The sequence below is a fragment of the Cavia porcellus genome, unplaced genomic scaffold (assembly GCF_034190915.1).
Source record: "Cavia porcellus strain 051 isolate PalLab524CR breed Dunkin Hartley unplaced genomic scaffold, mCavPor4.1 scaffold_18, whole genome shotgun sequence".
Lineage (NCBI taxonomy): Eukaryota > Metazoa > Chordata > Mammalia > Rodentia > Caviidae > Cavia > Cavia porcellus.
The window spans coordinates 22,840,234-22,861,441 of NW_026947501.1; the positions used below are offsets into that span (position 1 = coordinate 22,840,234).

The 21,208-nt window shown below is 38.8% G+C and overlaps 1 long non-coding RNA gene across 1 annotated transcript; it reads left to right on the forward strand.

Moving 5' to 3' along the window:
- The first annotated feature begins 5,711 nt into the window (after positions 1 to 5,711).
- On the forward strand, positions 5,712 to 12,136 carry LOC106027530 (uncharacterized). Its single transcript, XR_001201127.3, has 3 exons — positions 5,712 to 5,832; positions 8,070 to 8,247; positions 11,836 to 12,136. It is a non-coding gene; the product is annotated as an uncharacterized LOC106027530 (long non-coding RNA).
- Positions 12,137 to 21,208: the final 9,072 nt, after the last annotated feature.

Below are 21,208 nucleotides of genomic sequence, written 5' to 3' on the forward strand. Positions count from 1 at the left end.
GGGCAGATTCTTGGGAAAAGCAATGTCTGTACAGTGGTATCTTCCTGTCTCCTCCATGGGGGTGGTGTGAAGGTTCCTACCCTTACCCTCACCCTTACCCTTACAGGGAGGCTTTCAAGAAGACTCAGACCTTCGCCTGTGTCTGCTGGAGTATGTGCAGCACAGACACTGGTGGCAGACGATGGGTGCAAATAGTGTAAGATTGGTGGCTGTGACTGGCAGGTGCCCAGGGAGTGGAGGTAAGGAGAGGAACCTGCATTGGAATTGGCCTGACTCTTGCACTGTCAGAAAAAGATGCAGAGTGAGTGTTTGGCAGTGTGGGCCATGGTTCAGAGAGGTATGTGAGGCTTTAAAAATCCCCCCAGGGAGGTTGCCTGAACAGCAAAGGTGTGCTCTCAAACAGGGGATGACTTTGGATCCTTGAGACCAAAGGGGAAAATGTATGCAGTCAGGCACAGGAACACACCTGACCTCCCTCCTGGGAAATAATCCTAACATTGCTGGCATGGGAGAGAAGTGGAACGATGTCTCTCAAATCTCACCCAGGCCCCCTGAAGAGGAAGTAAGATGAAGGGAAACTGACACTAGATTAGGTCCCAAGAAAGTGCTTCCCTTGGTCCATTCCACTTCATTTCTAGAAGCACTGAAGGTAACAGGTGTTGGAGACATCCACGCTGCTCTCTCCAAAATATGAATTCCTTGCCTCCATGTTCAGCTGAGCTTTTCACTGTGACATGTCAAGCAGGTTATATAGAAGCACATATTCTCTTAACTGGCCAGAAGAATGTGATTGATTCCACCTTACGTACCAGTGGTCTCCGTATTAGCAAGGCAACAACACCTGGGTGAAAATAGCCCCTGTGCTGATGGCTGGAATGGAGGTTTAAGCAAGTGCCTGGAAAGGGCGAGGATATGAGATAACATCTCAGCTGAGGCTATGGGGCTCAGAAAGAATTATAAAGGTGCCAGCCTTGCATACATAAAGCTATCCAGTGCACTGCAAATTGGAGGGCATTTGTGCCTGGTACAAAATTGCTGTTTCTTCTTAGAGCCATTGCCTACTGTAATACCAGTGAAACTCACAAGCTTTTGGACTTGTGGCCTTTTTTTCCACAGAGAACACTGGTCACCCTAGAGCTCCTCAACTGCAGGATATTCAGTTTGTCGTTCTTTTGCATCTGTGTGTTATATTGCCAGGTGGAAGATCTGAACCCTCATGGAGATTTCAGTAAACATGGATAAAGGCAAGGGCAAGAATGAGAGGGCCTTATTATATCAGACTCTACCCGCACCCCACCTGCCAGAGGCTTCTCAAACCTGGAAGCCCTAACTTATAAAGACAGTCTCAATTCCGAATGAGACTCAGAGTATTACTGAGTTAGGGGATGGTCTTGTGACTTGAAGTGACTGGAGGACTTTTACTTTTATCGGAGAGAAACTGGAGACTGTTATAAAGATGTCTGTGAGTCCATGAGGGGGTGGAGAAAGGTTTACTTTCAGAAAACTGATTTAAATGTATTGTGGGAAGAAAAAATATGAGATCCTTATCCTGATTGCCTCTGAAGAATCTGGCTTGGCCAACATAATGGTTATAGTGGCTTTTGCTAGTATAGATTTTACTCAAAAGGCAAATATGGCAGCTCTGTATTTTTCCAGGTCTCTTGCTTATGGGAACATAGCAGGATTATGCTTCCCAACCGTTTCAGTTTGGGTGTTGTCCTGTGACCAAATCTGTGCTTAGCATTTCACTGGTGGTACAGGACCCTCTGAGCTCTCTTTTCTCTACTAATGACTAGATTTACCCTGGAGGCCCCAAGTGGAACCTGATAATGTAGCCATTGAGCACTTAACTGTGGTTAGTCTATACGAGGGTGTGGTGTAAATGTAAGCAACACACCAGATTTCAAAGACTCAGTTTAAAAATGCCTTATCAATAATCTTACATTTGTTACTTACTGAAAAGATAGTGTTTTTAACATAGAAGTTTAATTAAAGGTATTAAATTTACCTTAACTGATTCTTCTGACTATTTAAAATATGGCTACAAAAAAAATTAGAATTGTACACGTAGCTCTAATTATTGACTTGCTGTATGTTTTATTGGGCAAAAGGATTTCTGATGATAGTTTCTATCTCAATCTGGCTAGTTCTTTAACTGAACATATCAATATATAGAGCAAATCCCACAGAGCCAACTATGGATGAGAAAAGTGAGAAATCAGTGCGTTCAGTTTTATGCCATTGTGGTTCAGGGTTGTTTGTTACTGCATTACCAGTAGCTAACCAGATTCATTCAGTTTGGAGAATGAAAGGCCACAAAAGTGAGCTTATTACCTAGTTTCTGAAATCTTCATGAACATATGTTTTTTTTCTCCTTTAGACTCCTCATTTCTATGTCTAGCAACCAGAAATATAAGAGTCTTTTAGGATTTTCTTTTCCTTCTTATTGAGCACTAATTTAGTTGTAGTTCAGAAGAATGACATATCCAATAATATTTCCTTATACATCACTATCTTAATACACAAGAAGGATAGCTTTCTGGTTATCTTACATGTGGACTACAACGAAAGCAACCTAAAATCAGAAGATTCACTCTCCAGTTTTTCACTTGCTTCCTGTCACACTGAGTGACTTGGTTGAGTAGAGAGCATTCTTTCTATACTTCCCTTCCATTGTCTTGATGGCTTTTCAAAGTTGTAAGGTGCTGGAATCCCTACAGCAGATACTAACTCCAATTAACGAGAGTCCACACCAAAATTTTTCCATGTTAATATTAGATTTGAATTTGTTTATGTTTCTTTGAGGACTTTCTCTTGATTCTTAAGCCTACAGTGTTTCAACAGGGTAATAAATCACATTTGAAGATATGAGGGATGGACATGCATGACTTCCACCTTGCAGGTTCAAGAACTTGGTATAGTTACTTCAACAGTTCACTGATTCTATTTGGAAAAGCTCCGGTGGACAGATGTAAATGGGATTGGCTGGGCTGGAGTTTCTGGTTTCATTTAAAGTTCTGCAATAAGCAATAACAGTAGATTCTTCCATTACCCATTAGATGTATGAATTTGGGTCATTTTCTTGCTCTTTGGAGTCTTTCCATGATATATTCACATTGTGGTTCTGCAAGATCATCCTGACCACAATATGGAGGCTGTCTGAAGCTGCCAGTTCCTGTGGGAGTCATTCTGGTTGCAATCAAGTAAGAGATGCCAAGGTCACAGTAGCACCACTGGCTCCACAAATATTTATAAAAGGTCTCTCATATGTCAGAAATCATGTAAAATGAAAGATAATTGAGTATTACTCTCTGCCTTCAAAAGCATCTCCTTCTTGGGGAGTGGAAATCTCCTGAGTCAAAGATTTCAAAACTTTAGATTTCCTGAAGGCTAGATATGGGTATGATGGATATGATCATTATGTATGTCTAAAATGTATCACTGAAACTAATTTTAAAAAGTAGAAAAAGTCATAGGAGTGGTGCTATTGGAGCAAATTCCTGAACAATGAATAGGACTTAACAGGTAAAGAAAGTGAGAGACAGATTTCAAAGTTACTTAGGAGGAAGAATAAAAAAAAAGACAGTAGGATGATTTCTAAATTTATGACTTAGGGACTTGGAAGATGGCCATTTCATTGATGAGTATAAACAATTTAAAAAGAACCAGTCAGTTAGTGGAAAGGACAATAAATTTGTAAAAGGAAATGCTGAATTTAAATTTTCAGTTTGGAATCTAGATGTGAATGCCTCATAAGAGACACATACCTATGGGAACTGGACAAAGACCAAAGGCTAACATGAGTGTTAGATTCAGAAATCATGAATGTGTCTGTGGATGATAGGAGATATAAAAATGGATGAGAATACCCAGGGCAAAAGGAAAAACCCATGTGTTCACTTAGTCATACACCCAGTCCCTGAGTGTATGACTGAGTCACCCTGAGTCACTATGTGGTAACTGAAAAATGTGAGAACAACCTGGTACAGAGTGTACTCTAATGACAAGAATGTAGATTCTTCCCCAAGACATTTGGTTATTCAGGGGAAGAGATAAATGAGTGAAAACTAGATGAGATTAAAAAAGAGAATTTATTAAGGATGAGAGAGATTTTGTGGAGTTGAAAACATAGTTGGATTTCATCTACATTTTATCTACAAAGAACATTTTTTTATCAATTGGAAAAGTAACTCACAAACTTCAATTGATTGTACACATAGCTATTAATGCCACGAAAATTTAAAGGAATGTCTTCATATTTATTAACGTAATCATTCATTGCTCCTATTTCTTGCATAATTCTTCTGTTCTACATATAACTTGGAAAATTGGCTTCAAAGGAACGTATACTAATCTAAACCTCTCTTGAATTATATGTTATACAGGTGCAGAAAACTCAAGATCTGACCAATCACGTACTCTTGGGTTTCACATATTTTTATGAAAATTAATGCTAGTGTACCATATAGATGATTGCTGTGATGGTATTATAACTCCATTCCAAGAAAATATTTTAAAAGGAAGAAAGTGGAACTGGGTATGGGGGTTCATGCTTATAAAAAGGGCTGAAGGTGTAGCTCAGTGGTAGAAGACTTGCCTGGTATGCATGAGGTCCTGGGTATCAGCCCTAGGACTTAAAAAATTAAAAAAGGTTAGAAAGTAGAAGTGTTGGTGGTATTGAAAAAGTCTAGAAAACTGACTTGAGATTCTATTTGTGGTGAAGAAATAACTAAATGACAATGGGAGCCATTAACAGAATAGCTGAGGGCTGGGGATTTAGCTCAGCGGCATAAGCGCCTGCCTTGCAAGTGTGTGGTTGTGAGTTCGATCTCCGGTACCGATAAAAAAGAAAAAGACAAAAAAAAAAAAAAAAAAAAAAAAAAAACACGCTGAAGATGCTGGCTCAAGATACAGGGAAACCATCCGAGGCACTATTGCTGATTATCTGTAGGGGAGTTAATAAACACGACAGCAGAAGAAATAAGGGTGAACAAAGCCATTTCACAGGAAAAACCTGTAAGTCAAATAAGATGGTGAGTGTTAAAAAGTACTCTTGAATCTTTGAAAATGGGCCAACTCCTTAACAGAAAAAGAAAAGTCATAGAGTGTGGGTGTTTGGGACATGAATTTGAAGGGAGGGAGAGAGAGAGAGAGAGAGAGAGAGAGAGAGAGAGAGAGAGCGAGAATGAAGAATATTTTTGGGCTTATGAACAAAGAAATAAGAACTGAAGTCCTAGGAGATGTGTTCAGCAAATGGATTATACAGCCGGATGTGGCTATGCGCACCTGTAATCTCAGCTACTTGGAAGGCTGAAGCAAGAGTGTCACAATTTTGAACCCAGCCTAGGCAATTTAGCAAGACTCTGTTTCAAATAAATAAATCAATTGAAAGAGCTGAGGATGTGGGTGAGTTCTCCTTTGGGTCAATCTCTAGTATCACAGAATAATAAAATAAAAAGATATAAAAAGTAGAATTAGGAAGTGGATAGGATAAAGCTACCTTCCAGGATAAGTAGGAGGACACATAGGCGAAGACACAGCAAGAAAGCTGGTAGAGTTGTAAAGAAGTTAAAGAAGAGTTTAAGAAGAGTCTCAGAAATCTAGGGAGCAGAGTGATTCTACCAGAAAAAGGAAGTGGTCAACAGTGTTGAATGCAGAGGTTCAGGAGGCGGAGACCTTAAAAACTGCGGTTAGGTTTCATCATGAAAGTGTCATGGTGACCTTCAAGGCAGCAGTTTCAGAACAGTGAGGTGAAGACCCAGCACAGAGGAAAGGGAGGGTGGTGAAAATGGGCAGCCATCGGCAGAGTATTCATTTCTGAAGTTTGATGTGGTGAGTTGTAGAGACCTGGGTTGTTCCTTCCAGGTATTTTAAAATTATTCATTTGTTTCTTCATTTAATGGGTCCATCCTTATTAGACCCCACAGGTATGTTAGAGATTGAAAACAAGGAAAGGGCCAGAACTTGTGATAAAGGTCCCCTGACATCTCTCTAGAGTAAGAGATGAGGTCATTTGCCGAGGACAATTTGGGAGAGAGAAATTGTTTGGAGTTTGAGAAAGGAGGCTTGGCACAGATATTGTAGGAACCCTGTGGGGACTAGAAAGCATCAATCTGCATGTAGTACAATGGTAAGAAAAGCCTTTAACCTCTGCATTATCAGTTTGTTTGTTGTTACTAATGAAATACTTGAGGCAGGATACTTTGGAGGGAAAGATTATTATTTAGTTCACAGTTGTGGAGATTTGGGGACATGCTGTCAGTATCAGTTTGGCTCTGGTGAGGGCCTCGTGACAGATTACCATGGGTAAAGTTGGTTGGAGGGCAAGTTTTCACATAGTAAGGAAGGAGGCAGGGGTGAGGCTCAGGCTTTTTAAACAACTGGCTCTCTCAAAAGTTCAGGGGTTTTGCAAGATCCCAAATGACTAAAGGACTTCTCTTTTAGAGGTTTCCCATATCCTACTACTGCAGTGGTGACCAATCTTCTAGCACATGAAACTTTGGGGGACCATCTCCAAACCATAACAACTCATTCAGAAGTTCTTAGTGATTTGAATGCAAGAACAAAGAACCCGGTGGAAAGGACCAGGGTGTCCAGGTTGGCGTGGAGTCTCCAGTGTTAGGTTGATTTGAGGGGTCAGGTGAAGGATATGTGAGGATCCAGAGAGTGGGTCAGGAGGATCCAGAAAAGTGGTGGTGAGGGGTTAAATTCCTAGTTCAGGGAGAATTCTGGGTGTGCCTGCTGTAGCATCAAGATGGAGAAGTGGGCAAGATGTAGTGATGCATTCCTGTCATGCTAGATACTCAAGATGCTGAGTTAAGGGTGGAGGATCACATGTTTGAGGTCAGTTTGGCCAATTTAGCAAGAACCTATCTCAGAAGAAAAACAGAAATGAGTCAAGGGTACAGCTCAGTGTTAGAGAGCTTACCTAGAATATCCAAGGAACTATTAGTTCAATCTTCAAGGCTGAAAAAAAAGTAGAAATGCTAAATATGTCTTCCACAAACCAACAGCAGCAGCAGCAATAATCTCTGATAGATCTTTTTATTATCATCATTTTATAGATGAGGACAACGAGACTCAGAGGGTGTCAGATTCTAGGCCAAGGCTCTGTAACTAGGGTAGCAGAAATGAAATTCAAACCCAGATTCTGTACCTTTAGCCAATGTTATTTTTTTTTATACTCACACTCTTCATGAGTACAGTATAAAAATCTATTGCTTTATTTACTATCCACTGTAGCAGAAATTCTCTGGTCTTCTGAGGTTACTCTTTCCCTTAGCATCTATGTTTCTTTCTTTTTTTTTTTTAAATCGGTACCAGGGATCGAACTCAACCGCGTACTTGCAAGGCAGACGCTTATGCCACTGAGCTAAATTCCCAGCCCCACTTAGCATCTAAATAAAGTGACATTAGTTCTGTACAACTTTCTGCGGGGAATCTAGTGACTCCATCAATTTTCCCCCAAAGTTCTCAAGGATAGAGAAGACTTAATTCTTTTATTTCTTCTTAGTATCATAACTTTCTAGATAAAGCCTCACTCTACATGTTCACTAACTCTTCCTCCACTTCCCTAAACATCATTCCTATAAAGTCAGAAAGATGTCATCTGGCTTCTATGGAAAGCAGATGCTGAGACAGAATGAGAAGTGGGAGACGCCAAAGAGGAAGGAAGCAGAAATTGGACATGGAAAGTCTTCAGACTGCCATGCAAACCTGACACCAGAATTGGTCTTGCAAAATAGTGAAAAAGGGCAGTCCTCCCCATAGGCAGGGCTTTGACCAATACACTTGGTTATTTCCTTTGCAAGGAAGGAAAAGTAGCAAAAGACAGTGATACAGATACGGATTTATGAGCAGTGGTGAATGACCTGTCCAGTCACTCAGGGACCTGTAAAGAAAAACTCTGAACGATCAAGACAAAGATTGTAGAGGTAAGGGATAAGGGTGGACATATGGCAGGGGCCATGAAGGATGAAGATGAATGTATCGTGTGCTAATATCCCCCAAAGCTTACACCCTAAAAGTACTTGTCCACTTGATATTAGATGTGTCTTTCTTACCTACAGTCACCACAGAACTGTACAGTGGATGCATGAACGGAGTGGTCCCTGTGGCAGAGATGGGGGATATGCACAGTGCCAGCAGCATCCACTCTGACTTTCCAGGGATGATCTAGCTGCCGCCATTGGTGCCGTGTCCAATTTGTTAGCAATGAAGACCACAAAGAAGACCAATGCTGAGCCAGTAAGTGCTTCAAAGTGACCAACCAGTCACTTGGCAATTCCACAGCACTGCATTCTAAAAAGGTCAATGGTTTATTCTCAAATTTTCTCAAATGATTTATTCTCAGATTCTCAAATTTCCTTTTCCTCTCCATTGAGCCATCAACTACATCATTACACATGGGTTTAGGGACTGCTTGATCTACAGATATGGGATGCCACATAACATGGCATCCGACCAGACACATTCCATGTAGTAAGAAAGAGACCCATAGCCATGGGGCCTATCACTTGTCCCTTAATCTCTCCTTCTCCTTGAGCCTCTCCATCAATTACCAAGTTCTTTATACATGTAGAAGCCATTTTTCTTTCTCCAAGTTCATAATTCTGGGTTTAGGTATGAATTCCATCATGTTTTATCTGGATTATTTTGGAGTTTCCTAATAGTTTTTTTCTGCTCTGAATTGGCCTCTAATTTATTTTACATACTTGTTTTAAACTCTGAACTCCCCTGAATGGGATGAACGAGGCTGGATAAGTTAACACTGATTACCTTCCTAGGGTAGACTCAGCTCATCTCTAATCACTCCCTTGCTTGAGTTCTAAAGATCAAATGTTGGCTAAATGTACAGGCATCCTTGTTATTCAACCACTCATTATTTGTCATGTAATTCAAAAGGATACAGGGAAAACAAAACTCATATAACACAAAAATTTTTACTAAAAATAGACTTTTTATAATAGTACGTCCTCAATCATCCCTCCCATTAATGGTAATATATGTCTATATTCTCATAAGAGTGAACTGTTCTTTATCCAGGATATTAGCAATTACAACTATTTAGAATACACTGAAGATATACTTCCATAATCTTAAAGAAATTTAAAATATTGTTATAACCTCTCGAAGAGCATGAAAGCTATTGGTAAAGAGCATAATAAACAATGTAAAAATCAGCAAGGATAATGTCAATCCTAACTGCTAAAGTTACAGAGATTTCTGCAAAACATCTTCCTTATGTTCATGCTAAAAAAGTAAACTGTGGAGCGAAAAGTCCCAGATAATAATCATATTATTTTTCCATTACAAAGAATGCATTCTGAATTCTCATTTCATTTGTTCTTCATTTTCAAGCTTCAATTTCAAGGGCTGTTCTGCCCTTCCCTGGGATAATGTCTCATCTCTTGAGGGGTATATATGTGTTGTTTATGCAGCATCATAGGCAGGAAGAGGCTTAATGGGCTTTTCAAGAAAACTTTTCTATATATCAGACAATGTCCTTATACTTTATTCTATATACTTTAGAATCTCTGTCTCTGTCTTTGTCTGTCTCTGTGTCTCTGTCTGTCTGTCTGTCTCTCTCTCTATCACTCTCCCTTTTTCCAGACAGGGTCTTACTATGTAGTTTGGGCTAGTCTTGAGTTCACTATGTAGCCCAGGCTGCCTTTCACTCAATGACCCTCATGCCTCAGGCTCCTGAGTGCTGTTACTACGGATATGTGCCACCACACTTGGGTCTTAGTTAACTTTTTAAATGAACTCTATGCTTTATTCCACTAGGTTTGGCTCAGTGGAACACAAACTTCCTTTTTGCTTCCAATGTAACATAGAACTTGCTAATGCAAACCTTGGCTTTTTAAAGTATTATCTTTAAGATGAATGGCCTATTTTGGAAGGAAACATTTAACAGTACAGTTTTTCCTCTTTTGCTCCTGGGTACGTTTCACATTCTGAGGGGCTAAAGGAATGATAAAAATTGACAGGAATTCAGAGAACAACTGGCTCATTTCAAATTACTTTCTTGAATGAATTAATCTTATGATGGGTGAAAGAAGCAAACTTCCAAAGATTGCATACTGTCTGATTCCATTTGTACAAGTTTAAGATGAGACAAAATTTATCAATACTTAAAAAGTCCAAAGTGACTGATTTTGGGAGTTGTGAAATTGTGACACAATAGAAAACATGTATTTGATGTTCATCCCTAGTTTCTAATACAGAGTTCCCCAAACCCTTGGACTTTTTGAGCAACAGAAGTAAAAGCAGTGTCCCAACTCACAATAAGCTTTTTTCAAACTTAGCTGAATTTATGCTAATGAGGTGATGGGGAAAATTTACTAGAGGAACCAACCATGTACTGAGAAGGTTGGAACCTTCAGTCCCTTGCACATCCGAAAGAGGGGGATTGGAGATTAAGTTCAGTCACCATTGCCCAAAAATTTCATTTTGATAGTGAACGCCCTCAACTTTTGGGGTCTGGACTAACTCTGGTTAGCTGATATCATGATCGAATCATAGGATACCAGGTGACGTGAGGGAAAGCTTCATGTATGTGCTCACAGAAATATTGGGAATGAGCAAATATAAACCTTTTTCTTCCTTTTTAGGAAGAAAATGTAATGTATGAAGTAAAAAGTTGTATGAGGGAAACTTACAGGGTGCTGGAGTGTTCTGTGGCTTGATTTAGCAGTTAGATACAGTATATTTGTGTGATAACATGTAAGAGGCAGATATGACACGCACTTAAGATTAGTGTACTTTTGCATTCAATTGCATATTCTTCCTATAAAATTTTTTGTATTAGTTTTCAATTGCTGTTGTAACATATTACCACACATATAGTGGTTTAAAACAAGACAATTTATTATTTTACAGTTTTGGAGGTCATAAACCCAAAATGCCTCTCAGGGATGGGCACAGCTGCATTCCTTGATGGAGCTTTTTGGGGAAGGGACCATTTTCTTGCCTTTTTTAGTTTTTACAGCTGCCCATATTTCTTTGCGAGGAATCCCCTTTCAATGTTCACAACCAGCAAAGGCTAGGTGACACCATTTTCCTGATTCTAATTGTTTTGTTTCTTTTTCCCCCACTTGAGGACTCACGGTTACAGTGGGCTTGCCCTGGATAATCTCCTTATATAAATGTGCAAGTAGCCGCACTTCCCTGCTGTCTTAAAATGCAAAGTCTTCCTTTTCTAATTTTAGTTATTCATTCAATGTTTCCAAAGATACTTATTGATTCATTTGCTCTCTAACATTGGGAAAACAAAACAAGAGTGAGCCACTAATAGCTTCATTCAACGACAGGGATATGTTCTGAGAAATACATCGGAAGGTGATTTTGTCACTATATGAATGTTATAGAGAGTACTTACACAAACTAAGCCAGTTATGACATCACCAGGTGATGTAATCTCATGGGACCACTGCTGTATGCTAATCCGTCATTGACCAAAACATTGTTATTTGGAACATAATCTATAACCATCAACAGTCGTACTTCCACTCCATTCTTTCCACTGGGCTTAGAATGGCTAGGTTAGGTTTTGTTCTCAGGAAGGTAAAAGAATAAAGCACAGAACTGTAATGCATCTTGTTACCTGTAAATTTCACCCGCACGTGTGTGACTAGCATTATATATTCTTGCATCTGGTCTAGTCATTCTCTTTTAGTTAGAGCCTGCTGTCTTACCAGAAACTGGAAAATACTTCCACTAATATTTCTCTTCCCATTCTGTCCACCCATCACTTTATGTGCGTAAAGTTCTTTTGTCAAGTGAGTCAGCAGAGTGACCAGTGTCCCCTTATTTGGCTTTGTTTTTGTGTTCCAGTGTCATGCTGCAAAAAGATGCCAGGGTTGCTGCTGCAGTGCCCTCAGTCTCCGTGCATATGGAAGGTACGCAAGACAGTAAATTACTTCTTTTCTGCTGATCTGGATGGCTGCATGTGGCTATAAATGCTACTTGGTTGAGCGCTTTGTGTACCTTCTCTTATAAATCTTGAGGGCTTTTTAAAGCTGAAATAAAGTCAATAAAAGTCAATAAAGGGTTTAAAATGAAGCAAAAATTTAAAATATGATGTGTGTATAAAATTGGAAAGTTAATAAAAAGTTTAAAATAAACAAATATTTAAATAGGCATTCCTATTGTGTGTTCTATTAGTGTACAAACAAAAACTTAGCATATGTTGTTTAATTTATCTAAGTAAAATCAGAAACTTGAGAAAGTTGTCATTAGAGGGTATTTAGAAAATAGAAAAAGGGGGAGATGACATTCTTAGGGTAGCCATTTAATCTATTAAGTAAAAGGGGAGTTCTAAAAATATATCTTCTCATCAAAATTGGGGGTTTTAACCTTCAGGCCAGATTAATAATCATACTGTATAACTAGTTGCCATGAAACTAGTGTGGCTAGTTGTTTTTTCATTAATTTTATTCATGTAATGGATATTTATTCAAAATTTACAGTCATAAACTTCTACGTGGCAGGTACAATTTTAGTTGCTGATCTTGTTTGTAGTCTTGTTAAGTACATAAATTATAATGGGATAGTTGTTACATTAAAAGTGAGAGGAATAAAGCATTGAGGCTCAGTGGCTAGCGCTGCTCTTCTAGTTAGGCTGGTCAGGGAAGACCTCTCACGCCAGATGACAGAGCAGAGACCTAAAGGAAGAGAGGGTGCCATGCTGACATTTGGGAAAAGCATTCCAGAAAGAGAAGACAAGGAACGCATAGGCCCTGAGGTGGGAGGAGTGTGCGTGGGGAGCATCAAAGTGACTAGGCAAAAGCCAAGTGGGAGTGGGAATCGGGGGACACAGGGGACATGGCTGGAAGGGAAAGATGAAAGCTGCTGTGGAATTGGGGAGCAGTGGGCCATGAGAGCCGGTCCCGAGCATCCTAGTATTTGACTTGCTCGCATCACTTATACCGCTAGCCCCTCTCTCTCCTTTGAAGAATTTCGCTTTATTTCCCCAGTTTTCCCTTTACCTCCCTGCTTAGACTCCTTTGTTAACTCCGTCTTGGAATGATGGGATGACTTGGAGCTCTGCACTGAGTTTACAAATGTAACACACTCTTTAGCATAAATTCCTGTAATGATGGATGTTAAAGCTGAATTTATGACAAAACTCAAACTTTGAGGCAGAGAATTTTACAAGGATATAATATATACAGCTGCCGCTGGTATAATACACAGTTTCACTGTGTAGCTCAGGCTGGCCTTGAACTCATTACGTGTCTCAGGCTAACCTTGACCTGGCCATCCTCCTGCCTCAGTCTCCTGAATGTTGGAATTACATCACTATGCCCAATTATAGAAGGGCTTGTTCCAGGGTCACCAGCAATACTGTGTCCTTAAAATTAAAAAGTGGAAGGGCCAGGGATTTAACTCAGCGGCATAAGCACTTCCCTGGCAAGTGCAAGGTCCTGAGTTCAATTCCTGGTACTAAAAAAAAAAAATAAAAAAAAATAAAAAATAAAAGGTAGAAAACATAGGGATATATCAGTACGAACTAAACATGGTCCCATTGCTTAAATCCCAGTTCCATCCTCTGCTTAATAAATTGCATGATATGGTAGCAGAAAATGAACTAGTTTTGCAAAATATAAAAGTTTTTAAAATTTATTTTGTAATTTTATTTAAAAGAGGGTAAAACTAAACATAACAAAACAGAACAAAGCAGATCAGAAGAAAACAATGTAAGTGACACAGATTTCAAAGCAAGACAACAGGAGATCATCACTGGCTATCATATTGTCTCTTGTTTTCTCTAAATAGTTGTCCAAATCTTCACACATAATGAATTCATACAAAACAAAATAGTATTAAACTGATCAGAACAGAGTGATAAAGGCATTATAGGACTTCAAAACTAGACAATAGGAAAATCAACAATGGCTACTGTAATGTCTCTTGTTCTCTTCAAAATAGCTGTCCATACCTTCATGTATGTTGAAATTAGACAATACAAAACAGACTAAAACCACCTTGGACAAAGAATAAAAGCTACTGGATTTCACAGCATGACAATATGGAATCTGCAATGGATACCATAATGTTTCTTTTTCTTCAAAGTAGCTGTTTATTTCACCATGCATAATATAATAAATTCAAAGAGTTTTTTTTTTAAAAAAGTAATATATTATGTTTTATGTCAGATAAAAAATTCCTGAGTTTCAAAATTCCTGGCAAGACTGAACCAAAGACCTGGTTTTTGATTGACACTTTAATTTACTGCACTTTAAATATGCTCTCCTGCCTGCGTATTCATAGGTGGTTACATAAACTTGTTATATAATTTATTTATTCCTAGGAAATTGTGTCTTGAGTGTCCACTGGCAAATAATAAGCTGACCTACTTTGCTATGTTGAAGTCAGATTCCAAAAAGAGAAATCATGACGTGAAACATAATTATAAAGCTAAGGATTAAACTTTAAACTCTTGCCTGATTGCTAACTTTGTGAAAAAGAGCTTAGAAAATTCTTTTTACCATCTATCAATATCGATAGTGTGGAAAAATTGCTACAAGTGTAATTTACTGAACTGTAATGCCACAGGATCATAAACAAAGAAATAAAGTTCTTTTAGAAGAGCAGAATCTTAAGAGTTGGTTGGCCTGAATATAAAAACCACTGTGCACAGAGTACATCCATATTTGGAAGTACCCATGTTTGGAATCAGCTGTTTCTATTAAAAATAAAAACAAATATCCCTTACACATAAAGGATTTAAGACTAGAAGCTGTTGGAAAGTGTACTAAGAAATACAAGTCCTGACATTACATTTTAGTGAAAAGAAAAAGTGTGAAGTTTTAGTTCCAAATTAAAAGAAGTAACAAGTCAAAAAAGGAAAACGTAATTCAATAGAGCAGTGTTATTGTGCCCTTCTAAGTACATGACTGTCTCCCTCGGCCTTAGGAGAGATCAGGATCTGTTGCAGAAAAAATATGGGAGAGAAAGGCACATTATGGCCTGTTCTTTGACATTGAGAGCAAGCCCAGTCCATGGTGAGAGAGAGAGAGAGAGAGAGAGAGAGAGAGAGAGAGAGAGAGAGTGTGTATTCCTTTTTAGGCCTAGAGACTCATGCACAAAGTCAATGTAAAGGAGATATTTCTTCTGCTGGGATTGCTATGAGATGGGAATAAACCATGGGGGGCGGGGTAGGAAGAGAGCTGGGTATGAACCAGATAAGAATAGCTCTAATTTAGATTCCTAGACTCTGTGTCTCATGGAAAGCCAGGAGGTTGGACAGGACACCCAGTGGGAAGTCTAGTCACTGGGGACATGGGCTGTCACCTGGATTGTAGGATGCCAATTTCTTTCTCTTTTTCTCTTTGCTTCCCAGCCTCCATGAGTTTGAGCAATTTGATCCACCATAAATGTCTTGCCACAATGCTCTACAGGCCCAAAAGCAATGGGGCCAACTGAGGATGTGGGCCTGAATAACCTTTTCTCTTTTTAAATTGATTTATCTCAGGTATTTGCTATAGTAAGGGAAAGCTGACTAGTCTTCTGACTGATTATTATGAGACGCTTTTCTGATCTCATTAATGAGCCACAAAAAGGAAGTCACATATATGTTAGATGTAAGTAGTAGCAGATGCCAGCAGTAAGTCAAGGGATCAATCGAGAACTATCCTTCTGCAGAAATAGGGCCAGATGCTACGGTTCTGGGGATACAATGATTAAAGAACTGATGTAACATGACTTCTGAGAGAAAATACTGTGAGTCTGCTAGCTCCCAGATAATATCATCAATGGTAGTTTCACAGAATCCAGCAAGAATATAAGGTTCCGAGCATTTTTCTCTAAATTCCGATATTTGGGCGGGAGGTATAGCTCAGTTGTAAAATACCTGCCTAGCATGTTTGAGGCCCTGGGTTCAATTCCCAGCACCTAAATAAATAAACAAATAGGAAATTGCAGTAAATATTATTTTTTTAAAAAACCTTATATTTAATAATAATTGGTCATTTATCTAAACATTGAAATGCATTGACAAATATTTTTTCGGGGCTGGGGATTTAGCTCAGCGGCATAAGCACCTGCCTTGCAAGCAGGTGGACGTGAGTTTAATCCCTGGTACCGATAAAAAGTTTAAAAAAATTTTTTTTTCTTGTGTTGAAATCCAGAAGTTGAGGTCTTAGGAGAAATATTTAATAACATCAGCTAGATAAAGGAGTAATATGTTTTTATGCACATTAAAATTAAATTATATAAGAAAACCTATCACAGCATTCAGGATATCATATTTTCAATTTGTATTATATTTCTTTTATAAAATAAAGTTTCCAGTGTTACACAAATACACATAGGATTATATGTGTACGCCATACTGAAGTTAAAATAAGGCAAGTTTCGTCGTGCTTTTTATCAGATGATTTTTCTTGTATTCATTCCTGCTATGCTGCCGCCTTGGCTCCTGAAGGCATTTGAGATTTATGCATTTATTTAAAAAATCAAATGACTCTCCTGGAACACTGAAGGGAATATAGAGGGAGCAGAACATAGGAAATTCATACACTAAACTCACATGCTAAAGGAATTTTTTAGTAATTTAATGAAAAACAGACATAGATCCAATAAAAAATACATAGAGGGAGGTGTTTGAAGAAAGGATTTACCTTATCCTAGAGGTTCTTGGGGAGAGATTTAATAGTACATATCTTTTTCACAGAAGTGAGCCTGAACGTTACTCTAAGGGCTTTCCTGTCTTCTTCTTTTCTCTTTTGATATCTTCCCTCCTTGCTTCCATCGCTCCCTCCCCTTCCCTTCCTTGAATAGAGGAATGAGACAGGCATCCTGGCATCCCATGATACTTAGGCATTGAGGAAAGAAGCAAAACCAAACTCAGACATAAAGTAAAATAATTGCAGAATGCAGAAAGCCTTCCTATGAAGGAAATAGTTTTGAAGTGACAGATAAGGAGGACCCAGTGGGGAATCTGCTTTAGATATAGCAGGTAAAGAAAGTTTTACCAAGGAAATATTTAAGCTGAGGCTGGAGAGTGGGCAACCAGCTTGACCAAATTTTCTCAAGACTTCTTTGATTTTAAAATGACAAGTTCTGCATCCCTAACATCTTCTGATGCCTGGGAAAACCAGAAAAGTTGGTCATCTTACTGAAAGATCAGAAAGAGCCAGTGTTGCTCAGAGTAGGGGAACGAGCATTCAAGAAAGTGACCAGCTAGGACCGGGGCCGTGAGGTCCCAGGGCTTGGCATGGGCCAGGAACTGGAGGTCAGTGCCAGGGAGGAGGCTCAAGAGAAAGGGGAGGTGGGAGACACAGGCAGGGACCAGGTCGCACAGTGGAGGATGCAAATAACAGGAACTGAGTTGGAATGATGTAGAGTTAAATGATTAAAAATATAAAGTAAGAAAAGACTATAAGAGACAAGTTAAAAAACACTTTAAGGTTAAAAATTAGGGCTAAATAAAAAAGTTAAAAAAGGAAATAATGCACATCATAAAGCCAAGAATAAACAAGGTGAAAAGTAAAAATTCTAGACCTCCCCCAAACTTAGAAGGGCGAAATTAGGACAAAGCTAAAATAATCAAAAGTGTAAAAACAGAGAACAAAAATAGAGAGGTGCAAAAGACTAAAATGCAAATTTTGCTTAAATTTAACTCTAAATCCCTAAGCATGTATGGAAGGAAGGCCTGGAAAAATAAGCTTCCACTGTTTAAAAGAAAGCTGTCCAGCTACACGGGTTCGGAAGAGAAACTTCCGAACTAACACATCAGCTGTTCTGCCTTTGGGCTCCGTGCTGTTTCGTGAAGCACAGAGGTGGCCCGAATCGCCAGGATCTGAGATCTCTCGGTTCATCAGGCTGGAGCATCCTTACCTACTTTAACAACAACGTTTCTTTGCTCCATCTCTGTCCCTATTTGTGACTGAACAAAACAGTGCAATACAGAAGCATCAGAGGGACAATGTTCTTTGAGTATGAAAGTAGTGTCAATGCTTTTTGCACCTTTAGTGACAAAAGAGATACACTGAATGCTAAGACTGGCCAGGCAGGTAGCAGTCACTCAGTCTTCTGAAACAGTTTTCTCTTTCTTTTTTTAAAAGCTATTTCCCTCTCCTCCCTTTGACCCTCTTCCCCTCTTCATTTATAAAAGATTTGTTTCCATTTTTCCTTTTTATCCTTATTTTTCCTCTTTCTTTCTTGAGATATTCCCTTAGCTAAGACAAGATGAAAAAACAGAAACATAGAAAACTCCAAAGAAAAACTATTTACTATGACTTAGAATGCTCAAACATCTTCAAAAACAATAAAGTCATACTTTCGTAATTCAATACTTAAAACAGTGGAGCACTGGCTTAAGTATAAAGCATAGATTAATGAAACAGAATTAAGAATCCAGAAATGAACATATATACAGTACTATTAGTTCACTAGTTTTGATAAAGGTATTTGTCTTACTTTTCTTTTGTTGCTGGGACAAAATACCCAAAATTATTTAGCTCAGTTTGTGGAGGTGACAGTTTGTAATCAGTGGGCTCCAAGGCAGGGTGGCCTGGCACCAGGGCAACACTTCAAGGCAGCAGCCAGCAAACACAGCCAAAGCAAAAGGAGGGGAGAGCAAGCCTCTTTTCCCTTATGCTGTGAGCAGACCACCCCCAGTCCAGGGTGGGCATAGTAATCACACCGCTTCTGTGCCCCCCTATTGCATAGGCTGAGGATATTTCCAAAGTAAGGATCTTGGCTCCTTGCTGAATCTCTTAAACTTCCATCAAGTTGACTATTCTTTTACCATTGAATGGGCTGGGTCAACCATAACAGTATCCGGCCCACTCAGTGGTAAAAGAATAGTTCTGTGAGTGTGCATGTGTGTTTTCCCCCAACAAATGATGGTGGTACTACTGAGGCCCCCATTCAAAACAACAAAGTTCCTTAATTACATGCTGTATAAAAAGTAAATCAAATGTGAGATGAATATAGTTAATAATATATATTTTACAATAGTTAATAATATATAATATAGTTAATAATATATATTTTTGTAAGTTAGAATAAAGGATTTTGGAAGTCTTTATCAGAAATGTTTGAGGAGATGTTTAACTTGATTGAAGTGTTCTATAATATAGACATATATTAAACACATTATCCCTTTCATATATGTGATTTTCCCTTTTATGTACCAGCTAAAATTGTTTAATTTGGAAAAATGAGATGTGATTAGTAGTGGCTAAGGGGTAGACCGGGCAGGTCACGGGAAATGCTGATTCTCACACACTGGAGGATGATAGTCAACATCCTACAGATGAAAGCCTGAGGCTCGGTTTACCCACAGTTAAAAGGGGGAAGTTGTGGGAATGGAATTCTTCCAAGGGTTGTTGGAGGTTAGCTTTTCCATAGTTAGCACTCTGAGTCACAATTTTTATTTGAGTGATGACTTTTGGTTTTTTTTTTTTTGAGACAGGATCTCACTTTATCTATCAGGGTGGACTTGAACTCACTATGCAGTCCAAGCTGGCCTTGAACTCATGGTGATCCTCCTGCCTCAGCCTTCCAAGTGCTGGAATTACAGGTGCATGCTACCACATCTGTTTGACTGATGACTTTTGAATGACAAATATACTGTACTTTAGGCAGGGTCAGGGAAGTAGACTCCAAAATGAAGTCAAATGGAGATAAAATTTTAAATCGTAGTTGGGCACATATTACATTCCACTTTGAGATGTGGAGTGTGTGTGTGTGTGTGTGTGTGTGTGTGTGTGTGTAAGGCTGTAACCCAGGAGATGAATTTCAAAAGTTGGATGTGACAGAATTACTTTTAAATGAAATGGAATCTTCCATATGAATTTCAAATACCTTGCTCAACAACTCAAGGTCCCTGACTTACACTTTTCCCCGAGTGAGTTTCAGAGGGAAAGGGTAAAAAGAGTTTTCCAAGTGTTTTCACCCCTAGTTGAACTCTTTTTATTGTTTTTTTTTTCATATAAAGTGCTCCAGTTTATTTATAATATTGATAAAAGAGCAACAGGCTTTAATTTTAGGGTCTAACCTCAGAGTTTACATGCATTGTATCAATGGGATACACTCATCCAACCCAACTTCACAGAACTAAAGGATCAGTAGAGACGCTGGGCTGAAGAACTGGGGAACAAACTCAGGGAATATGAGAAAATACCTACAAGTAAAAACACCCACACAAAATAGTAATGCCTGGAATTTTATTTTATTTTTTGCAAAAGCTGAATTTAAATCTTAATAATCTCTTTGGAGTTTACAGTAGAAGCCTTTTGGACAATCTGGCCAGGGCGGGAGGGAGTGGACTAAGAAATCTCACTCAAGTACCTGTTCCCTGATGTCTGAAATTCCTAGAAGTACAGGCTGTCTGTCAGATGTGGGTTGAACTCTATACATTTTCTTTGAGAACAGATTCAGTACAAAAACTTTCGGTCCAATGCTGTCACCTGGGGTGAGCAGGATTAGTTTCAGTTCTGTCGTTCAAAGACACTCTGACTTGTGAGATTTTCCATCAGCAAACCTGGCAGGAGTGAGATTTCGCTGCTTGCCCTCAAAGCGCTGTCTGGGGTTCCATAGAAATAAAGCTCCCTCTGCTGGCAGCTGATTAGCATTTACCAGATCGCCAGGAACTTGAAGAAGCGCTTTGGAGCTGCTCCTGGGGGCAGGCTCTCTCTCCTCCCCCACAAGCTGTCTGACCTTGCTCAAATTACTTTACCTCTATGAGTCTCCGCTTATGTATCTTTAGAATATTAACTTTAAAAGCGATATTTTAGAGTAATAAAATCCAAGATGTGTAAATTTTGTTGTAAAAAAGAGAGGGAAAAAAAAAAAAAAGAAAAAGAGCTCTAACGGATATAACAGCAAGTGTGTTTGGGGGTGTTAAATAGCTGACTTTATCAATGTTTTTGGAACATTGAACACAGCTGTTTGCAGTCTCCCTGTTTGAATGTCCACCTTGTGTTCTTTGATACTGTGATTTGAGGAACTATTTTCAAGAAGATAGTGTGTAATCTACTAGCAGGTGATTTCTTACTGTTATGTTTTTTTGTTTTGTTTTGTTTTGTTTTGTTTTGTAGTTCTGTATTGCGTGTACCCTTACGCCGCTTTGGTTTGTTTTGTGTTTTTCTCTTTTTCCTCTTAAATAAAAAAAAAAAAAAAGCGATATTTTAAGACTTTGACTTGTAAATGGTCACACAAAAGATAATAAAAGTCATAATATTATAGACAGCTG